Below are 22,420 nucleotides of genomic sequence, written 5' to 3'. Positions count from 1 at the left end.
TTCCTTTTGTTGAAGTTGTGTTTATCATTTTGTGTTTTGGGAGAAATTTAAATGTGAGGAACATGTAAAATAATATGGACTATGTTTTCACCATAAATTAAGATGTAGTGGTATAAATGAGGAATACTTTTAGGGTTTGAGGTTCCAGTCAGTAATGCAAATACATTCAGCATCACTAAGGCTGGTTGCCCTTGCTGGAGTGTAGTCAGTCACCCAGGTTATACATGTTTCTGGTCTGAAAAAGCTGTTTGGACATGTGCTTTTTTAAGAATCTGAAAAGTGGATTCAAAATGTGTCAGACTGTAAAAGTACTTATCACTTGCCAAAAAAAAGAGTAGTAAGTGTGCTTTCAAATTGGCAAAGAAATTTCGTTTTCTGACTAATATGAAAACATGACTCTTTGTGCAAAGAGGAATTATAGACAGAGATTTATTGCGTATTGCTCTGGTGATTTTACATTTTCATTAGATGGAAAGGGGGAGCTATTTTTTTCTGTAGAAGCAGACTCTTAGCACACACCCAGCTGCTTATCCTGTGGAATCATGCACAGTATTCACAACCGAGTGGGGTTTGAGGTTGCAGTCAGTAATGCAAATACATTCACCATCACTAAGGCTGGTTGCCCTTGCTGGAGTGTAGTCAGTCACCCAGGTTACACATGTTTCTGGTCTGAAAAAGCAGTTTGGACATGTGCTTTTTTCAGAATCTGAAAAGTGGATTCAAAATGTGTCAGACTGTAAAAGTACTTATCACTTGCAAAAAAAGCAGTAGGAAGTGTGCTTTCCAATTGGCAAAGAAATTTCGTTTAATGCCTAATTTCAAAACATGACTCTGTGTGCACACAGGAATTGTTTTTAGATATTTAATTTGTGAAGGTGTTATTGTCATTTTCACTTGTAGGAAAGGGGTACATAGTATTTTAAGATTTGAAAAGATCATAAAAAATGTAGTAATATATTTAAATAAAATAAAGGAATTTTTTTTTAGTTTTTTTCAGGTATTGCTGAAGAGCAGTGAACAAAATTTAAGATGCCTACAAAATCCAGACTAAGGAAAAACCACACAAAAAAACTATATTTGAAGACAACTGGAGGACCTAAGTTAATTGAAGATGCTCATGTTGGGAAAAAGAGAAAGTCTTCTGGTAAGCAGACAAAAGATTTTTTTAAAGAACATCTTCAAAAAAAGGAAAAATGTACAAAATGTCTGTACTGGAAAGAATGTTTTAAATAGAAAAGAACAGGAAAAAATTGAGCATTTAGTTAATGCAAATATACCTTCAGAAACAATAATTAAGTTAAACAGAAAAACAGCGTTTAAAGAGATACGTAGAAAAATGTTTCAGAGAAGAGTTATGTCCAATTTGATAAAGGATGTGAAGAAATATAAGCAAAAGGCTAAATTTTACAAGAGAAAAAAAGAAATTGAAGCCATTGCAGCTAAGGCATTAGAATTAAAAAAGAAACTATTCATTTTAATTTTGAATAGGATGCGTACATTAGATAAAATGGTTAATGTACTGAAATCACAAAGCAAAAGGAAAAGAGTAGTGAAAAGAACAACTTTTGTAAAGTGTTTTTAGGAGAATGGATGCATAGTTCAAGTAGTGAACCTTTTTTTAATGAAGAGTTATTTTCAAAGTAATAGTTTGCTGCATGCAGTTGACACCAGAGGTCGTGCTTATGAAGTGAAAAATGGTTGTATAATGGAGAAGGAGAAAATGGTTCCAAGAGATGAGGTACAAGTGATGGCGGATGAGGCTATGGGGAGACGTCCTAAAGCCCCAGTGTACACTTGGAATTGTAGTAGTATTTGCACTGTGCGTCAGGAATCTATTGATAAATTTCGTGAGTTTCTAAGAGAATATAGTAAAAAAAAGTGTAAAACAGAAGATTAAGGTGCTTCAAAGTCTAGATCCATGCAGAGTGAGAGAGAATACTGGTTTGCAGGGTCATTCTCTGGCTTGTCAATCTAGAAAAGTGTGTAAAAGTGTTTTCCATCATTTTAGGATGCTGGCTGTTCATCATACTGAAATGAGAAAGTTTGTGAGACGGTTGTATTTTGCCAAAAGTCCAGCAATAAAGTTAGATGAATTGAATAGGGCTCTGTTCCGTGGATCGGTATCGGATGTAGAGAAGGTTACTGATGAAATTCAGTTTTGTTACTTTGGTCCTGAACAAGACAGTGCAGAAAAGGACACAGTAAATGAGGAAGAAGTGGAAGAGAATGTAGAACCCTCTGTAAGTAAGACATTTAATGATCACATAACAAAATTTGCAATAATCTCTAATGAAAGACCAAATATTACTTGTATTTGTTGCTGCAGAACTCATTATAGAAAACAAACCAGGAATGTTGATCTCTACAGAAAAAGTGAAAATGAAGATAATTATAAGTGGAAGGATTTTGCCACATATATATTTCTTGAAAATTGTTTTGAATTGGGTGAAGATCAGCGTATTTGTAAATACTGTTACAACAAGTTAGAGGAAAATAGAATGCCGACCAGAGCTGTACATAATAATTTAGAATTGGATGCTATTCCTGCTGAACTTTCTGAATTAAATACATATGAGTCTATACTCATTCAATGTGTTCATCCGTTCCAGACCATAGTACGTATGGAGCCCAAAACTGGTAAATTACCTCCTTCAGATTTACTGAGAGGTTTAAAAGGAAGAGTGGTGTATTTGCCCTTGGATTTGAAAAAAAATATGGAAACTATTGATGCAGATACTTTGGAAAGTGAACCATTAGTTATTCTGGTTAATGGTGTACCTACAAAGAATAAGAAGATTTGGCAGGAGCTGGTAGATGTACGGAAAGTACAAAGAGCAAATTTGTATTTGAAAAGGAATAACAAATGGTATGAATCAATTTATATAGAAGAAGAAGAAGAAGATTTACAAGAAGACACAGAAACACCAACTGGACAAATTGAAAAAGTGGACAAGTCAAAGGAAGAAGAAATTTATGAACATTTTAGCATACATCCTCTTCATTCAAAAGAAGTTATGGGAGACAATATTGATCTCTTTCAGATGAAGAAAGCAAAAGGAACTCCCGTGAGTGTATGGGAGGAGAGCTTGGAAGCTCTGTTTTCCCCAGCTGTTTCCTACAGGAAAAGGAGGACGATACGATGAACGTCCAGAACAGATTCCAGCTTCTGAGTATCGAACTACAAGACTATATGCAGAAGAGCCCAGATTTCGACAAAGTATTCCTTATTTGTTCCATCTTTTATTTGAAAGCGACTTGTCTGCACTGTCTTATGCAGTAAATCACATTTTAAAAAGTGGAGTACATTTACAAAATGTGTCTGCTAAGGATTTTACGGAGAAAGTGCAGCACCGAGATGATCATTTGGAAACACAACTGATCAATCTGATGGCTTGTCAGCGTGGGACAAATGAATATTGGTACCGACGCCATGGTGAATTAAAATGCATGTTACGGAATTTAGGAACACCAACATGGTTCCTTACCCTAAGCTGTGCTGAGTACGCTTGGGATGATTTACTGGATTTTCTACGAGAGGCAAATTCAAACATTAAAAACATTGAATACAAGACAGCAGGAGAACTGTGCTCATTGGATCCGGTTAATGTTTGCAGATATTTCAATCATAGATTTGAGGCTATGATGTCCTTCATCTGCAATAAAAAAAATCCACCTCTTGGAGAAGTAGAAGATTTCTTTTGGAGAAAAGAGTACCAGGCAAGAGGTGCTCCTCGTATTCATATGCTGTTGTGGATCAAGGATGCCCCAAAGTTTGGAACAGATACTTTCATTGAAGAATATGCAACATGTGCTATACCAAAAAGCACAGAAGAGAAAAAGTTAAAGGAGCAAGTTTTACATTTCCAAAGTCATCGGTGTGGAAAATACTGTCGACGGAAATACAAGAGCAAAGATAAATACTGCACTAAATGTCGATTTGGATTTCCTAGACCTGTTCTTTCAAATGGAAGAGTAAACAGTTTTATGTCATCTGTGAGACATACTATTACAAGAAAATCACCTAAGAATACCTACAACCTTAAAAGAAAAGAAGAATCAAAAAATATAAATGACTACAACCCAGTCATTTTATCCATGTGGAATGCTAACAGGGATATACAGTATGTAGCTGACAATTCCATTGCTGTTGCTCGATATGTAACGTCTTACATTACTAAATCTGAAAAAACTGAATTGAAAGAAATGTGGGAAGAGATTTCTCACGAGAAGACTGTCAGTAAGAAGCTGTACAGTTTCAGTTTAAAGATGTTATCGCATCGAGCAATTGGATCCTACGAATGTTCAGATAGGTTATCTTCTTCAAGTCTGTACTCTAAATCAAGAAGAATAATTTGGGCAAGTTTAGGCCTTGCAGCAATGAGAAATCGGGTACTGAAGTCTGTTGGAGAAATTGAATATTTGGCCGAGAATGACCCAGAAAGTACAGATATTTTGAAATCAAACATGTTGGACACATATTATCCCAAGAGAAGTCAACATCTGGAGAACATGTGTCTCTATGAAGTGCTGCAGAACTACATTTATTCACGGAAAGCCGCAGAAGACATCAACAATGGAAAATATAAAGTCATTGGTGAGGAAGGATGTTTGGTGAAGCAAACAAAAGGAAGTTTGATAAATCACAGGAAGCTGAGTTGCAACACTACTGACAAAAAGGAATTTTACTACTTGGCTCTTTTACAGCTGTTTAAACCATGGCGTACAGAAGATGAACTACTGGGAGAATTTCGAAGCTATGAAGATTCCTTTAATGCTTGCAAAGACAGCATACAATGCAGTACATTCACAACTTATGTGCAAATGTTAAATGAAGAAATTGAACAGGAAACTACAATTGCAGCTGAAGTAGCTAGAGACAGTTCTCAAGACAGCCAAAGTTCAGGAACACTCAGTCAAGATCCCCTAGGACAACCAATCGTTGAAAATGAAGCTGCAATAGCCATGAATGAAGTGGAAACGGCTATGAATCAAGCTCAAGAAGAATTTATAGACTTACCAAATTTTGAAAGACAACTGAATGAAGAGCAGCAACAAATTTATGAAGAGATCAGAAACAAAATTGATCACGGATTACTACATGAAAAAAAAGAGTGCTCATGCACATCATTCATCCAATCAGGATGTATGTAAGCGGACAAGCTGGAACTGGAAAAAGTTTCTTAATAAAAGTCATCAGAAGCTACCTACAGCAAAAAACGGATTCTACTTTGTCTTGTGTGGTTACTGCTCCAACTGGGTTAGCAGCATATAACATAAAAGGAATCACCTTACATCGTTTGCTCATGTTACCAGTGGAGCATGAGAACAAAATACAATACCACAAGCTAACTGGAGAAGCATGCTTGGAAGTTTCAAGAGTATTGAAGAAGATGCAAGTTCTCATTATTGATGAGGTGAGCATGGTATCAAACTTAATGCTTGCCTTTGTGCATTTAAGAATGCAGCAAATTCTAAGGACAGACTATGACGTGTTATTTGGTGGAAAACATGTCATAGTTTTTGGGGATCTTCTACAGCTTACTCCAGTTAAAGGACAACCAGTGTTTAATACTGTGACACATGAAGACACAAAGAAGTCATTGGGAAGCATTGGTAATGCAAATATTTGGTCCTTCTTTGAGTACAAGGAACTTACTACTAATATGAGGCAAGCAAACGATGAAGAATATGGAAGTATTCTGAAAGATATCAGGATTGGACTACTGACTGAAGCTGGCACAAAAGCATTACAGAGTAGGTTGCTACATAATTTATTTCCAAAGGAAGAAATAGTTGCAGAGAAGATATACAAGAACATTGCAGAAAATAAAAGTGTCATCTGCTTAATGCCAACTCTACGTGAATGCTCAATATTCAATGAGGAGCTTTTGAAATTGGAAAAGGAAGATATCAGGAAATTGGAAGCAGTGGACAAAATTCAGGATGGAAGAATTACTATCACAATAACAGGCAAACTGAAAAATAAATTGGATTCACTAGAGAAGAACATTTCCAAAACTGCTGGATTAGAAAAAAATCTATATGTTTGCATGAACTGTAGAGTATTTTTAAGGAGAAATTTGGATGTGGAAAAAGGTTTAGTTAATGGAGCTATGGGAAGAGTTGTGGGTTTTATTAATTATCAGAAAAAAGATGGAATAGAATGTTTAAAAATAAAATTTGATCAAATAGAAGAAGTTATAGACATTTGTCGTTGTTCGTTTCATGCTTGTGAAAGACTTATATGTACGTAGGAAGCAGTTTCCGTTTTCGCTAGCATATGCTGTAACTATTCACAAGTCTCAAGGATTGACTGTAGATTGTGCTTTTGTAAACATTGGTTCAACTGTGTTCAAAGAAGGTATGGCTTATGTAGCTTTGTCACGAGTGAAAACATTATCTGGTTTATTCATGATAGACTTTGATGATTCAAAAGTTAGTGCTGATGCAAATTGTGTAAAGGAGTATAATAGATTAAGAAGAACCTATGCTCCTCATTTAGGTCAGTATCCTGTGTTAGAGAAACGTGTAGTTTCTCGTAAAAGGAGAATTGAGAATATCTGTAATGAGGATGTAGAGAGGAGGAAAAAAAAGAGGAGTGATGTAATTGCAAACAAAAAGGAAAATGAAGAAGAGGTTGTAGGATGTCATTTTGAAAATAGCTCTGGTGTCAACTGCTACGCTAATGTAGTGCTGAATGTTGCATTTTATCTGGAAAGTTTGCAAGAGCAGATAATAGTAAATCAGAGAAAAAGATTCTGTTCTGAGTTGAGTCTCCTTTTTCAAAATCTGAGTAATGATAAAACTCAAATAGAAAGTGCTACTGAAATTAGAAAACTTTTAGATGTATGTTCAGGACGAACACAGTTTTCTCAAAATGTACAGCAAGACGCACAGGAATTCTTGATGTATTTTCATCAGGTACTGGAAGAAGAAGGGGTTCCCATTGAAAATATGTTTGGTGTCTCTTATAAATGGGAACATAGTTGTGAAAACTGTTACAATACATGTGGCTCTAATGTTGATTCTGAAAGGTTTATTTATTTAACATTGCCAGACAGTAAAACAGTCACTTTTGCTAAATTAATTAAAGATGCTAATCATAGCATGGAATGCGGTGAGTGTAAATCTGACATGTTTTCACCGTTAATTTTAAAGGAATACGGACAGTATGTAATTTTAATGATGCAACGATGTAAAGCTGATGGTTCAAAATTGGATACTTTAATAAAGAAGTTTATTGGACAGCAATTATCAATTTCACGAAAAACTTTTGTAACAGTTGCAATAATTTTCCATGAAGGACCTACTGTTACTTCTGGACATTACACAGTTTATCTTAAATGTGAAAAAGGCTGGACACTGTGTAATGATTCTCAATTGATTTTCAAGCAACGTTTGCCTTTTGATTTAGCAAATTCCTATCTAATCTTCCTGAAGCCTAAATTTTAGAGAGACTTCGCAAGATCTGTACAAAACAATTTTACCATTTTATTGGATTAGCACTGGAATTTTCACAAAAAAATTTTTTTTAAATTGCCATTTGGCCTAATGGAAAGGTAACCAATTGTAATGTGGTCTTATTTAATTCCTAATGAATCTTTCGGAAACCAAAAATTTAGAGAAAATCGGTAACATCTGTACAATTTAAATTTTGGAATTTTATTGGATTACCATTGGAAATTTATTCAAAAAATATTTTTTATATTACTATTTGGCCATAAGGAAAAGTAACCAATTGTATTGTGGACTTATTTAATTATTAATTAATCTTTCGGAAACCAAAATGTTAGAGAGAATCGGTAACATCTGTACAAATTTAATTTTGGAATTTTATTAGATTACCATTGGAAATTTAATCAAAAAAGAATTTTAAAATTACTATTTGGCCTAAAGGAAATGTAACCAGATGTATTGTGGAGTTATTTGAGATATATTATTTTTGAGATTATGCTTCTGTAACAAAATTGTCTGACGGTATTTTAAGGAAATAGTTATTGTTATTAGATGATATTTTTTTAGAATAATATGCTTTTCAATAATGTTATGTTTAAGTAAAAAGAGATTCTGGGCTTTTTTAAAACAATCTTTGAGATTGTTATTTTTTTTTTTGCCCGCTGTAAAGTGATGAATGCAATTGCTTTCATGATTTATAGTGAAATGCAATATATTCTGAAAACAGCAAAAAAAGGCAAATTTTTTTTTTTAGAAAATATGTAAATACGTATACTGTGTTATATAATTTATTAAATATTAATACTTTTTTCTTTTTTTTCAGATTGTGAAAGAAAATTTCTGAAAAAAACCTACCATTTTTTCAAGTAATTTTAATTAAATTTTAATTAAAAATTAAATTGTTGGGTGGGTCAGGTAAGTCAGAAATTAGATGGTCCCTTTCTTCCACTTCTCCTCAAACAGATTTTTAGTATTTAGTTATTAATTCCTCAAGGATCTTGAGATGTGGTAATTGATTTTTTGTGTTTAAAAAAAAAAAAAAAAAAAAATACGCTTACCGTAAAAAAAGTTTTAAATAAAAAATAAAAAAAAAGTTGAGAGGTAAGGTTGGCTCTTAAAAGAGCCGTTGTGTTCATGCAGGGACAGAGGAAAGGAAGAATGGGAACATTAGCTGGTAGGACATATGTGCTGGTCTATTTTGTTGTTAATGAGGGGAAGACTGGTCTCCCTATGAACAATTAGACCATGGCAAAATGAACACCGCATAGTAACCCTCGCAAACCGATGGTTCGTTTCCACAGGATCAGAAAAAGGTGAATCTGCCCCCACAGATGAAGGGCTCTGCTGAGCTTCCGAAGAAGGACTCGGCTGAGCTGCTGTGGATGTGCTTGCTCGACTTACTGAAGGGTTGCCTCTAGTATGTTGTGCATGTGTCCTGGGATGTACATCCTCAAGGTGTCTCAACATAGTGTGATTCCCGAAGGAATACTTCTTGTTGGGATTTCCTCTCGAAAGTACACGCTGGCACAGCTTACAAGTCACCAAAGCAGCATTGACTTTTTTCTCACCCTCTGGAAAAGTAAAATACTCACATATAAAAGAGCTCTTCTGTTTCCTCTTTCTCTGCCTGATGGTGGTGCTGCTAGCCTCACTCTCAGTAGAAGAGTGCTGTTCTGCCATCGTATCACAAAGACAAGTCAGCTCCTTCTCCTAAGGGATCACAAGCAGAAATGAGGGGAATGGGTGTGGTGTAGGAGAGTTCTAGAACTGAAACTACTTTGAACCAATCAAAAGTTTTGTTTTATGATCACATGACCCACCGTGCGCGTACGTTACGCTTACGTTACGCTTACGGAGCGCTTACGGTAAAAGTACGCATGCGCGTAAAAAAGACACGCGCTCGCGCGCATGCGCATAACAGTCACTCCTCGGCACTTCCGCGTAACGTGCGCGTGTAGCGTACACGCTTACGCGCGCCATACGCAGTACGCACTGCTACGTAAATTGCATAACCCTACGCAAAAAGAGTAGCATTATTACGAACATTACGCAAACCGTACGCTTACCGTAAGCTTACCGTACGCGCACTTAGAAAATCTTTTTTTCCTTTTTTTTTTTTTTTTTTTTATGTTATACTAATATATCTTACCTGTTTGGTTAAAAAAAAAAGAGAAAAATTAATATATTGCAGAATTTTTTTTTTTTTTTTAAAACAAATAGTGTTTTAAGAGAATATAAAGTTTAAAAAAAAAAAAATTGCATTTTTGTTAAAAGAAAAAAAACACATAATATAATAATTTATAATAAAAAAAACATACAAAATCAATGAAAAAACCATGGGAATCACACATGTTTTAGGCAAGAATTAGCATTTAAAAAAACCATACAAATTCACTGAAAAAACCATGGGTTTCACACAAGTTATAGTTAGGATTTAGCATTTAAAAAACCTTGCAAATTCACTGAAAAAACCATAGGTTTCACACACGTTATAGTTAGCGGACATTTCACTCTTAAAAACCATTGAAATTCCCCCGTTATAGTTAGTTAAGCTAACTATAACTCGCGCACCCGCAATCCACTGCTGATGACGTAACATATTACATCACTCATGACATGGTCAGTGACATCACTCATGACATCACTGATGACATCTCAAATGAGATCACTGATGACATCATCCAGTGAATGTGTGTTTTTCTGAAAATTAAATATGTTTTATATATGTATATCTCAAGGCCGATGGAATAATAAATGGGTATATAAGTGTGTAAAAGGATGATTTGTTTTTGAAAAAATGATTGTGTAACTGACTGATTAAGTGTATCTTAGTGAATACATGGCTTAATGAGTAATGTTTAAATATGTAATTTTCTGTATCAGTCTCTCACTTTGTGTATAAGTGTCTGCATGGGTTGGAGTGTAGCTATATGGGTGTTTATATTGGATTTTAGGTTGTTTTTTGAGTATCAGTCTGAGTGTCTGCATGGTTCGGTGGGGGGTTTAACGTAGTGCATAGGTGCATGAATGATTGTCTGTCTGGTTGTATGTTTTGAAGACAGCATGTGTGCATGACTGTATGGTTTGATGAGTGTGTGTATGGGTGTGTTAGTGAGTGAATGACTGTCTCAATAGTGTCTCTATGAGTAACTACATATGTTTTAAACTAGTATACGTGACTATTGGTGTATATAAGTGAGTATATGTGAGAGTGAGAGATTGAAAGAGTTCCTGAATGAATATGTATTTGTTTTTATTAGTGTTTATTTTAAAGGGTAAGTATTTGTAAGTTTCTGTACAAGTACGTGTTGAGGTGTGTGTATAACTGAATATGCAAGTAAATGGATGTATGATTCTTTATTAGCATGAGTGACTATGTGTGTGAGTAACTCTATGGATGAGTGGCAATGTGTAACAGGATGTATAGGTGTATGAGTACATATGATGAGTGAGTACATGTATGAGTGACTGTACATGACTGTTGGTGAATGAGTGGATGTGTATGTGGATCTAAGAATTACTGAATAGGTTATTGTAACTGGTATTGGTATGTTCATTGTTTTGAAAATTGTAGTCTCTATTTTTGAATTTGTGTATCAATGGTTATATTAGGGTGAGAGGAGGTCTACCACTCTGTCACAAGGATGATGTCATCAGTGATGTCATTTGAGATGTCATGAGTGATGTCATGAGTGATGTCACTGACCATGTCATGTGTGATGTAATATGTTACGTCATCAGCAGTGGATTGCGGGTGCGCGAGTTATAGTTAGCTTAACTAACTATAACGGGGGAATTTCAATGGTTTTTTATGAGTGAAATGTCCGCTAACTATAACGTGTGTGAAACCTATGGTTTTTTCACTGAATTTGCAAGGTTTTTTAAATGCTAAATCCTAACTATAACGTGTGTGAAACCTATGGTTTTTTCAGTGAATATATATATATATATGCACCCTCCCTTATCCCGTTGCACCACTCTGGACACATAACTTCGTCACTTCGTACCTACAGGCACGGAACTACTGCCAAAGACATTCCCCCCCCTAGTTCCGGATAACCCTAATAAATGCCGGATTTTGGGACAAGATACCAAAGAAACTATGTAAAGGGGGCCTTCCAGTGCGCGTGAGCCCATGTCCTTGCGATTAGTACTGTTGCTCTGTTTGACTAAAAACATGCTACTTTCTTCATTTAATAATTTAATCCGCAAAGCATGCTGGAGATGAAGGAATATGTGGCCGGCCCAAGGATATACCAAATGAGCCACGGCATTGCATGGTTCCAGAGACATGGCTGGGTGAAGCGGCCTCCCGACTTTCGTGACCGTGCAGTGCAGGTATGACTGCCCCTCAATTTAATCTAAGTGACAACACCAAGATGAAGCCCTACATGTGTACATACGAAAAAACTGCGTATTACCAGCGGCCAAAAGCTAATACTAGTAAATGGACCCATTGTGGTTCCCATTGCTTGTCATGCCTAAATTGTAACAGCGGAGATTAGAAATCGGCCGCCAGGCACTGTATAATTATGCGAGAGCCCCACCCCATTGTCTGAATATTCACGGTCGCCCCGCAAGGTAGAATTGCACAGGAGATGTACATTGGAAATGCTCTGGGACGAAGGAATGCTGTCTGCCTGCAGCCTTAGCTAGCCATATGTTTCTCAAAACGCTTACCATAAACCATAATAAGTACAGACTCATCAGAGATCACACTGGCCCCCCAAACCTTCACAGGGAACTAGGGAGAAATGAACTCATTTGCGCAGGGCAAGAAATACCAAAAGTTAATACTGACCAAGTTGAATTTTGCATCTCGCACAAAATCGCCGAGCCAATCAATCGTATGCATGTGACTCAGTGTATAGGAAATGTTACCTGAGCCAAAGGACTCACAGTGAAGGAGACACATGCCCTCCCTACTGGCAGGCAGTATAGTGTAAGGTTGCTTGGTGTGGAGAAGGACAAGCTCAGTCGCTTTCTAGCCAAAATAACCCTCTTTGCCACATTAATCTATGTTCTAAAATGTATGTTTCGCGGGTGAATGCAGCTCTGGGATGAGCGTTCGTGGCTCACTGTTGACTCTTAGGGCTTTAAGATATACATTTGCAAGTAACAAAAGGATGCCTCTTTTGAACATGGTAACCTGCTGACCTATTTACATCACATGCTCAGCAATCTACTTGGCACACGGACTTTGCGGCGGGCATATTATCCCTCTGCACTAACTAACCGAATTCAAAGCAAAAAAAAAAAACACTCCACTATACACAATGCTGATCTCCCCCCATGAAGATAACTAATCAGACGAGTTGTCTTGGCATTTATGTGAGGCCTGGAATTGCCGCGGACAGAAACGCCGCATCCGGTGCTTCCAAGCATGATAAACTTCAAAAACCCGGCAGGTGGAGACGGCAGGGAACCGCGACAGACGACAAGACATCGGAACGCAGCCTCCGGTGCTTCAAAGCATGATAACTTCTGCAGCGGCTGACAGCGTGTGGCCAGAGACTGCCGCCACCTGGGGCCTGACGAATGCGCCTCCTGCTGTCGATGTTAAATGATTTTCCTGCCGCCTGCTTGAACCGCGCCATACCGCTTCCGGTGCTTCAAAGCAAAACCCAGCAGGAGGAGACTGCAGGGAACCGCGACAGAGGACAAGAAAGCACTGCTTTCGTCCTGGTCCCTCCCGTGACCCGAGAAACCCCTTAAATTTCCAAACCCCACCATGGCGAGGTGACCCGCACCCGCCCACCGTCCCCAGAGCTGCTCCTGTGCATGCCAAATTCAAGAGTCGAGCGTGTGCACACCCCGGGGCATCCCAAGGACTGCTGCGGCGCCGTGTACCTCCCCATTTTGAAAGTAACCTAAGGATGCTTCTTTCGCAAGCCGCACAGGCCGAGCCACGTGCGTCACACACACTCTTTAATCTGGCCGTCGGACCCCAATTGTTCCCCATGCGTAGAATCAATGGGTGGCCTATCTTCGCGCGATGCGGACGCTGTCCCGAGACTCTAAAAAGCCCACACCCGGATTGAGATTGAGGACCTGAGCATCGGCCCTTGTAAACGTTCTGCTCTTCATGCCTCCATTCTTTATGAAGCGGGAACTGGACCGGAAAATCATGGAGCGCGTGGTACCGTAGTTACATACATATTTAGGCGCGGGAAGATTTAGGGCCTCATGTAGGTAGCCAAATACCGGTCGGTAACGGCCGATTTTCGGTAATTATACCGTTACCGACCGGTATTTTGGCTTTTGGTATGTAGGGGGTGAATTTCTGTTTTCGGAATTTACCGAATCGGTAAAATTACCGATTCGGTAATTTTACCGAATCGGTAAATTCCGAATACAGAAATTCAGATGTAGGGGGACTGTGTGGGTGTTGTTTGGAGTCGGTATTTACCACCAACTAATAGTTGGTGGTAAATAAAGTATGGATGTGTAAACGCATTTAATAGCGCTTAGAAGTGTGCAATGTGGCAGACATACATGCCCTTAGGGCATGTATGTGTGCCACATGTGCACACATGGCCGAATCAGGGGTGCAACAGGGTGTCAATGTGACACCCTGCCACCCTTGCATCTGCTCCCCCATTACCGAATCGGTATTTACCGATTCGGTAATGAGGCATACCTTCCCCTCAATGGGAAGGTATGCCTCATTACCGAATCGGTAAATACCGATTCGGTAATTACCGACTCACTCCGATTCGGTAACAATTACCGAATTTTTACCTACATACACTTTACCGATTCTTAAATACCGAATCGGTATGATTCGGTATTTTAGAATCGGTAAAGTGTATGCCACCTACATGAGGCCCTTTGTGATTTGCCCCGAATCACAGCATGCAGCCCCGGCCCCGAGACTCGAAAAAACACCAACCCGATTGCTATTGAGGACCGAGCCTCGGTCCTTGCATATGATTTCCTCTTCATGCCTAAATGCTTCAGCTACCAAAATGGCCACAGGGAAGAAGTGGTATTGGGAAGGGGTTAAAAGCAATAAGCGGGGCTGGCCGCATGCACGGATGTGGAATAGGTACAGGCACGGAGGGAGGGGGTAGAACTGGAAAGCAGGGGGGGTTGGTCGGTTGCTTAGAGGCAGCGTGGGTGTCTGGTCACGGTAAGGAAGGGCGCTGGCTTCTGACACCGAGGACGATAGGAGGGAGTCCGGGCTCAATGGGGAACGTACACTACACAGAAGGTAAGAGAGGTGTGTGGTCACTGGAATAAAGGGCACTTGTCACAGGCAAAGCAGGGTGACTGGTCAAAGGCGAGGAGCACGCGCATGATTGCACAGACAGCGGTTTAGGCTCCCAATGTGGCGTTACCAATGTGTAGTCCAGTGTCCCCTTAAAGGAATTCATCTCCCAGCATGATAAGTAGGGCTGCTATTCAAGAGATCGCATACACACTGGCAGGGGCGATTTTCCGGAGCTTTATCAATATGCATGTGGGAGCCTTCTTAACAAGTATTTGGGGCTTTGCAAGCGGGTCAGTGTTTCAACCAGCCTTTACTGCTCTGCACCGACACCAACGCTCATCATCATGCGCGCGATTCCTGGCAAATCAACGATCGACACCGTCCGAGCCACGCGAATGACCCCGCGTCCTCCCAGCCTGTAAATCGCGCCTCTCTTACAAGACTGCCCCGTTCTATTTGCGCGCCACAAAACCCCGACCGCAGCGTCCTACCGACGCGCAGGAGCCCACTTGCGCCCCCCCCCCCCCCCCCCCCCCCCCCTCACCCGTGGCCATCGAGCCACAGGGCCCCGTCAACCTGGTACTGCCCAGGGACGGGGCCGGGGTGGGAGGGTTGTGCAAGACTCACCGTTGCTCGTAGCCTCAAAAAACATCCACGAAGGGCCCGGCACGTGGCAAGGTCGGAGACGACGAGTCCAAACCGCGACTGAATACACGACGAGGGGGAGCAAGGGGGGGGTGGGGGGGGGAGGCTCCGACGGGCGGCCACTAGAAGGCTGCCCTGCTGATGTCCCCCCTGCGCGGGACGCGGGCAGCGGCAGTCCTCCGAAAGCAATGCGCCACTGCGGACCCAGGCCCGAGGTGCACTGTAAAGAAGCCACACCCAGCCACAAAAACTGGGACCGAAGCCCATGCGAGACCCATGCTTGTAAGCCCCTAGAGTATTCGTACTGTACTGAGTAGACACATTTATATATTTACAGCCTTGTTCAATTGCTGATTTAAAAGCATTGCTGACTGATACCCTCCAGGGCTGAACTAAAGTCTTCACGTTAGCCAGCAGTGGTGAGGGAGCTCCGCGTGCCAGTGACAACGGCTTACATTTCATCCTGTGTAAAACTACTGATGTGTCCATGCCGACAGACTCAGAAGCAGACCCAACTGGAGTGATGGAAAGCTGTCACTCACCCCTATTCACAAACCAACTAGAAGAGCGTGTCTGCCCCTCGAGAGGACTAAATGAGATGTTATTGGTCTGATCAAGAGATAAAGGGAGAGGGTTCTTGGAATGAATGGAGAGCAACTCTAAATACATAGGTTTTCCTTTTGTTCACTCTGTATAATTACAGAGTGGGACAGAAATACTTATCTGTATAAAAAGTCATGCAGTTACTCAATAGCTATTCCTTTGGCAGTCTAAAGGGAGATGATCCCGTTTTAAGCGAGAGAAGGAGTGGAAACCGAGCTCCCTCTTCTGGCCAGTTTAGGGAACACGATTTAGAGAATACAATTAGAGTGAGTTCACCATGCACAAATTATTTTTGATACGAGGAATAAGAACAATTTGCCAGAGCACAGTCATGTGAGGTTAGGGAGATCATCATATATTCAGTAAACATATATTTTGAAATAAAATGTTATGCATAGTTTCACACCAAGCATACAAGGGTGTTTCAAAACAGGATCACAAATGTGTGCATGTGGGATCTCGGCATCTCCCTGATAAAAGTAAGGTTCGTGGTAAAAAAGGACCCTCGCCCACACCATGCGGTCCTGTCCGCTTTCAAAGCTACAACTTGCCTGAATGGGCTCAACCAATGTCGGGAGCATTTACATACTGATATTACAAAGTTAGAGGGATCCAGAGAGGTAAAGAGTTAAAAGTATATGGTAAATCATCCAAAATATTTTATCAAGGTGTCCCTAAGTTTTTAAATTTAACAAATCCAATGAGATGGATTTCCACATCCTCAGAGTCATAGACATGTTTAAGCTAACACTGAAGCCCACGGGTCACTGGCCTTCCTCAGGACTTGGAATCCTGGAAGTCTAAACTTCGCTACTTAAATTATGCGCATCGTACAGTGTAGAGGATAATGTAACAATTAATATACAAATCACACAATATACTCGAAGTTGTAACTGATGAGGTATTTGCTACTGAGAAAAAAACAAAATTCAATATCACATTTCGGGGCATATTTACAAACCCCTATTGCCAGTGATAGGGCTTCGCCTTATTTACAAGGCAGCATTAAGGCACTTAACGTGGCTTAACACTGCCTTGTAAATAAGGCACCCTTTCACGCTGTACTTAGTGTGAAAGGGGGGGGCAATGGGTGTAGCGGTGGGCCTTCCACCGTAACACCCATTGATTTTTACGCGGCCCCCTATTTACAAGGATGGCGTAAATAGGAGGCAGCGCCAAAATGAAGACCAGGGAAAACCTGGTCTTCAACAATCAAAACGAGGAGAAATGCTTTATTTATCCTTATATTTGTTGTTTTCATCTGTGCTGCGTTGTGCAGCACACATGGAGAAAGCAAATTGCCATTGACTGTTTATGTGCAGGAAGGTGTCCCTTCCTGCACATAAACAATCCTAAAAAAAATCCAGTTTTGAAAATTCTATGTGTGCTGCATTTAGCAGCACACATAAAAGTTACAAAACGACATTTAACAATTGTTTATGTGCAGGAAGGTCTTCTAGGTACATTGTTAGGTATGTATAAGATGATATATGGAGCCAATGCAGACACCCTTCCTGCACATAAATAATTTTTCTCTCAACGCAGACACCCTTGCACTGTGGTGCAAGGGTGCCTGCAATGGTGCTAGGCTGCTAATTTACCGCCAGCACAGGGGGAAATGCTGGGCTGCACCATATTGCTGTAAATATGGTACAACAATGTAGTCAAACCCTTACCCACATAAAAAGCAATCCTTTTTTTTTGTCTTAGAATTTTCAATGTGGTGTTCTTGTGTAAAGTAGTGGGGACCCTGACACAGTTACACTCAAGGGAAGACACCCATTTGTAAACATACTCGTCTCCGACCCTCTGACAAATGAGACTAGGGTAGGAAACATCTGGGGCACAAATGCAGAAAATGGTGTGTCTGTAGGCTGATTCCATGTGTGCAGTGCTTGAAGCATATGACATCATGCCACAGCATTGTGACGTTATGAGTTGCATTAAGCACAGCGCAAAAAGAAATAGTTAGTAGCCCATCAGTGTCATTAAGGGGAGAAGGGAAAAATATTACAGCAGTTCTCCAGTGTCATATTCATTTGCAAAATCGCAGGACAAAGAGTTACAGTGGTATTCAACTAAACACTGTATTTTAAAAAAATGTTTTTTTAACTTATAGTGAATGTTCATCAAGTGAGTGGGGACTAAAGGAGATCTTTAACAGTCCCTACGAGACCCCTTATATAAAAGAACGGCCTGTTTCTTTCTGTAATGTACGAAAAAATATATAGTTGAAAGGCACCAAAGCGGATCATCAAAGAAGGGTCAGAAAGACCCCCAGAGAGAACCAGTTGAACCGGAAATCTGTATAATGAACTGTTGGGCATATGTTTCCACACAGGGGAATACAGGGTGTAGAGCTACACATTGCTAGAATTCATTTGACAAATATACTTCTGCCACGATGTATGAGGAGACAGAGGCAAAAAGAGTCTCCCATCTAAGCGAGTCAAAAGTGGGGAGCAGAAATTGAACAGCAGGCAGGAAAAACAATCATATTCAGCTCTGGGATTAACCGTGACTATTTATATGAGACCCAGGGCCCTTGTCGTTCACATCTTTAAAATGTGGCCAAATCCATTTACCAATCGCTGTTCTCTTTCTAACAGGTGTAGGGTGAAGTTTTAAAGGACACTGTCACCACTAATTTTTCCAAGAGCACTCATTCCCAATCAGATTGAGTATGACCAGTCTCAAGAAGGTGATCAGTTATCCGTGTTGTAGTCTTCTTGTCCCTGATATTGCTCCTACGTTCACGTACCCTATACATCTGAAACTGCAGGAGCATGTGTACATGTAGGCCATGTTTTCAGGGTTGTAGTCCATAAGGTTCATAGGTTGCCATGGGGTCTGTAGGCCCAACTCAATAACTATGATTTTCGAGGCACATTGATAAACACTGCATCTGCTTTGAAATGCATGAAAAAATGGCCCATGACCAACGCCTGGATACCCTCCCTCCCGTGTGGGAAGATAAAAACACTGTTAAGGTCTCGTTGTTTTGCATTCTGCAAATTAACGTATTCCAGCTAATCCAGGGGAACTGTAGGACTTGACGCACCCCTATAGTTTCATAGCCACTGCCTCCCCGCGGATCTCATGTCACGCCTCACGAAGAGCGCTCATCTCGCTGAAGTGTGTAATAGGGATCGGGGGCTAGTGGGGGTCGTCATCCTCCCAGATGCTCTTTTTCCTAACCTCATCAGAGAGGCTCACTGCCGCCTCTGATTCTGGGAATGAGCGCGAGACTGCTGCCTCAGAGAATCTAGCGCACACGTGCTGGTTTATATGGAAAACAAAAACATTACAGACAGCTTGATTTTTACCTCTAGTAGATCGGTAGGGCGGTGCATGACATTGGCTGTCCCTGTCCCAGCCCTCCTGGCACCGCAGATTGACAGAACTTTAAGAAGCTCAAGCTACCCCAGTTAGCCTATTGATAAGTGCGTGTTTATTCAAACGCAGTGACCGCATACCTGTATAGCGTCCAGTACCTTTTCAGTGCCTATCCGGTCTCCTGTACCGTCTCAGCACCGCTGCAGCCCCACAGCGCTTCCTCAGCTCCACAACACCGGTGGCACACTGCAGCCCGCGCCCTGACAGCGCCCGGATCCCTCATCGAAAGAACTCCCAGTTTCCAGCAAAGGAAAACGCCCTTTCCTGACCAGTGTACTATAGGCTTCAATCTTTTTTCCCTTTCACTGAGTCGGGAAAGCCCAAGGCACTAGCAGATATTTTTAACGCCTCTAGAGTCTGCTGTGACGCGGGCAACAAGAGGCGGTGCATCCCCAGGAACTCGCACATAACAAGCGGCACGTGCGAATACAAACACTGTGCCGGCAAGCCGCGAGGACATGGGGGTCTGTAGACGTAACAGCAAGCAGAAATCTATCTATATGTATCTATCACTGACACGCCCACTCTAGCTCATAGAAAGCAAACACTCGTACAAATATATACACAGACACACACACAGGCATGCAAAATCACAGAAACACATTTACAGAGACATGCTTACATACAAAAGGCATACACACATAAGACAAGCACAAAAACGCACACATAGAACAGACAATCACAAAGACACATGCATACACAATCAGGGCCACAACACTCAAGCATTCAGGCATATATGTAGACAAAGAAACACACACAACGCAGGGTGGGACAAAAACACCAAGGCACAGACCACAGACACTGACAAAGAAGCCCACGACAGACACACATTCTACCTCAATCTTGCAATGTTCTGTTCTCCCTGTGTGGTGTCCTGAGCGTAATGGAAGACTGCACGTTTGTGCTGTAATGTACCTTTTGTGACTTAAGCTAATGCCCTGTTGTCTATGTTGCTTTTTCTGTGTGTGGTGAATTAAGTATATACTGATGCTGCCTAAACTGCACCTTTTGCGTGTGAGTGAAGCGCGCACTGCTCCTGCCTGTGCTGTGCTTGGTCAATGTGAGAGTTATAATAAGCATATGTGCTTCTTGTCTCTGCTGTTCATGTTTGAGGCACGTGGAAAGCATGTCTGCTGTATATCCATGCAGGGCTGGCTTTAGTACTGGTGGCGCCCAGTGCGACAATGGCTGTGGGCACCCTCCCCCCCCCCCCCCCAACGACCACCTCGTCACGGATTCCCTCACTACCACCATTTGACAGTGCCCCCCCCAAGTCTCCATAACCATTGTCTCTTAGATTCATTGAATTTTATAGCGCCACTCATACCAGTGTAAGGTGTCAGAACACTTTACATCACACATACATTGCACAGAGACAATCATATGTGTGTAAATCAGTGTATAGGAAATCTTACATAAGACAGAGGCCTACAAGCCGTCCATACTGGTTGGCAGTATAGTTTAAGAGTCCTTGGTCTGAAAAGGCACAAATTCAGAATTTAAAATGTAACACCATTGTTAGGGTTTTTCTTTAATGATAAGAATTGATTTCTTCCCAAATGAACACTTTTCACAATATTAGGATAAGGAAAGCCTGGGCAAAAAAACATATGTAGCTGTAATATATTCCTTGCAGTTTGCATGCAGCTCTTTGAGGACAGTTAATAGCTCACAGCTCTATATTCGGATTTTAACTTTTAAACTTCAAGTAACAAAAGGATCTTTCTGACAAATCGATAACCCATTGACCTATTTATAGTGTATGCACTTTGTGATGTGAATGAGACACGTTCTTTGCAGCAGGCATATTAACCCTCTGGGCTATGATGAGTCAAAACGTCCTCTACCAGACAAAGCTCCAGTCTGTCTCCAGGAAGAACATTAATCACCTGAGTTATCGTGACATTATCATTGATGCTTGAAAAGGAACAATTGCATCTGGTGCTTTTACAACAATAAACCTGGTGCCCCAACCCAAGTCAGCGCCCGGTGCGGTGGCACTGATTGCACTGCGCTAGAGCCGGCCCTGTGACCGTGTGCGGATCTATATGCATGTGTCTCAAGTATCCTCTGCTACTGCCTATGTTAGAACTGTGTATGAGGGAACTGTACCTGCAGGATTGAAATACGCTTTGTGAATGGCAGCATGTGTCTCTACCTGCAAGTGAGTGACGTTTACACTCTGTTCTGTCCTGTGGGTGAATTATAAGAAAGGGAACGATTGAGGTGATTTAGTTTCGACTCCATTTTGTATTCAGTCGCCATTTTGTGTTGCCCTCACTCAGGCAGCTTGGCAAACAAAGTGTTTCTGCCCTTTGTACTGCTACGTGTCAAATAACCCCCCTTCCTTGTTGTGAAGCCAATTCCAGGAACTAGCCAGACTGACTAATCCTTGTCTAGACTGACTAATCCTTGTCCCAACTATCTGTTGGCCATCGGTATTCTTTCTCTGCATTATCTTATTTTGCAAGTCGTCCTTTGAAGCACACAAACACGTCCTGCCATTACTGATTGACCTATAGGTGCTGTCATTGCTTGACTTATGGGGTTGGGCAAGAACACGACTCAAGGGGGATGTTCTGGTTACATGGTGCCTTGTTTTGAATGTTTTCCTATTGGCTAATATTTGATGCATGGGGAGTGTTTTTCTTTGGGTGTATAATGTTATAAAAGACTGTGAGCCACGGAGTAAAGTGGCAGTCTCCTGAGAACCTACCACTGATGTACTTCTAGGATAACTGTGCGTAGCTGCAGCTAATAAATTTGGTTTTCCACGCTAACAGAGTATTCCGTGTCTCTGTACAACAAGGCAGGTGAACTCGGAGATTTCAGGCGTGCCCTGCGCCGCCAGGCCCTTAAAGGCCCGGTTCTTCAATTGGTGCCCCGTGTGAGGCGGCTTCAGAGGTAGCGGTCGAGCCCGAGGGTCGTGAGGAGCCCCGCAAGGAAATTCCAGAGGAAGCGCACCACGTGATCGACCCCTGCATGTTGCAAGTGGACCGAAGGTCTTTGCAGCGCGGCTTCTCCTTTCCAACGGCTGCTTGTGACTGCTGCCCTGACTGCCGCCCTGCCTTGGCGCCCCTTTGGTGATGACTGGTATTGCGAGACGTT

General features: G+C 41.1%; 1 protein-coding gene across 2 annotated transcripts in view; it reads right to left on the bottom strand.

Annotated features, from left to right (window-relative positions):
- NAV1 (neuron navigator 1) overlaps window positions 1-19,671 on the bottom strand; it is a 2,160,095-nt gene extending 2,140,424 nt beyond the window's left edge. Inside the window, exon 1 of one of the 2 annotated variants that reach the window (XM_085644319.1) lies at window positions 19,393-19,671. The gene's annotated coding sequence lies outside the window, so the exon portion shown is untranslated. The remainder of the gene's footprint in view (window positions 1-19,392) is intronic. The other variant, XM_085644290.1, reaches the window with a different exon arrangement.
- Between the last annotated feature and the right edge of the window lie 2,749 nt (window positions 19,672-22,420).

The sequence above is a fragment of the Triturus cristatus genome, chromosome 1_1 (genome assembly GCF_964204655.1).
Source record: "Triturus cristatus chromosome 1_1, aTriCri1.1, whole genome shotgun sequence".
Classification (NCBI taxonomy): domain Eukaryota; kingdom Metazoa; phylum Chordata; class Amphibia; order Caudata; family Salamandridae; genus Triturus; species Triturus cristatus.
This window is presented reverse-complemented; position numbering and strand designations above follow the sequence as displayed.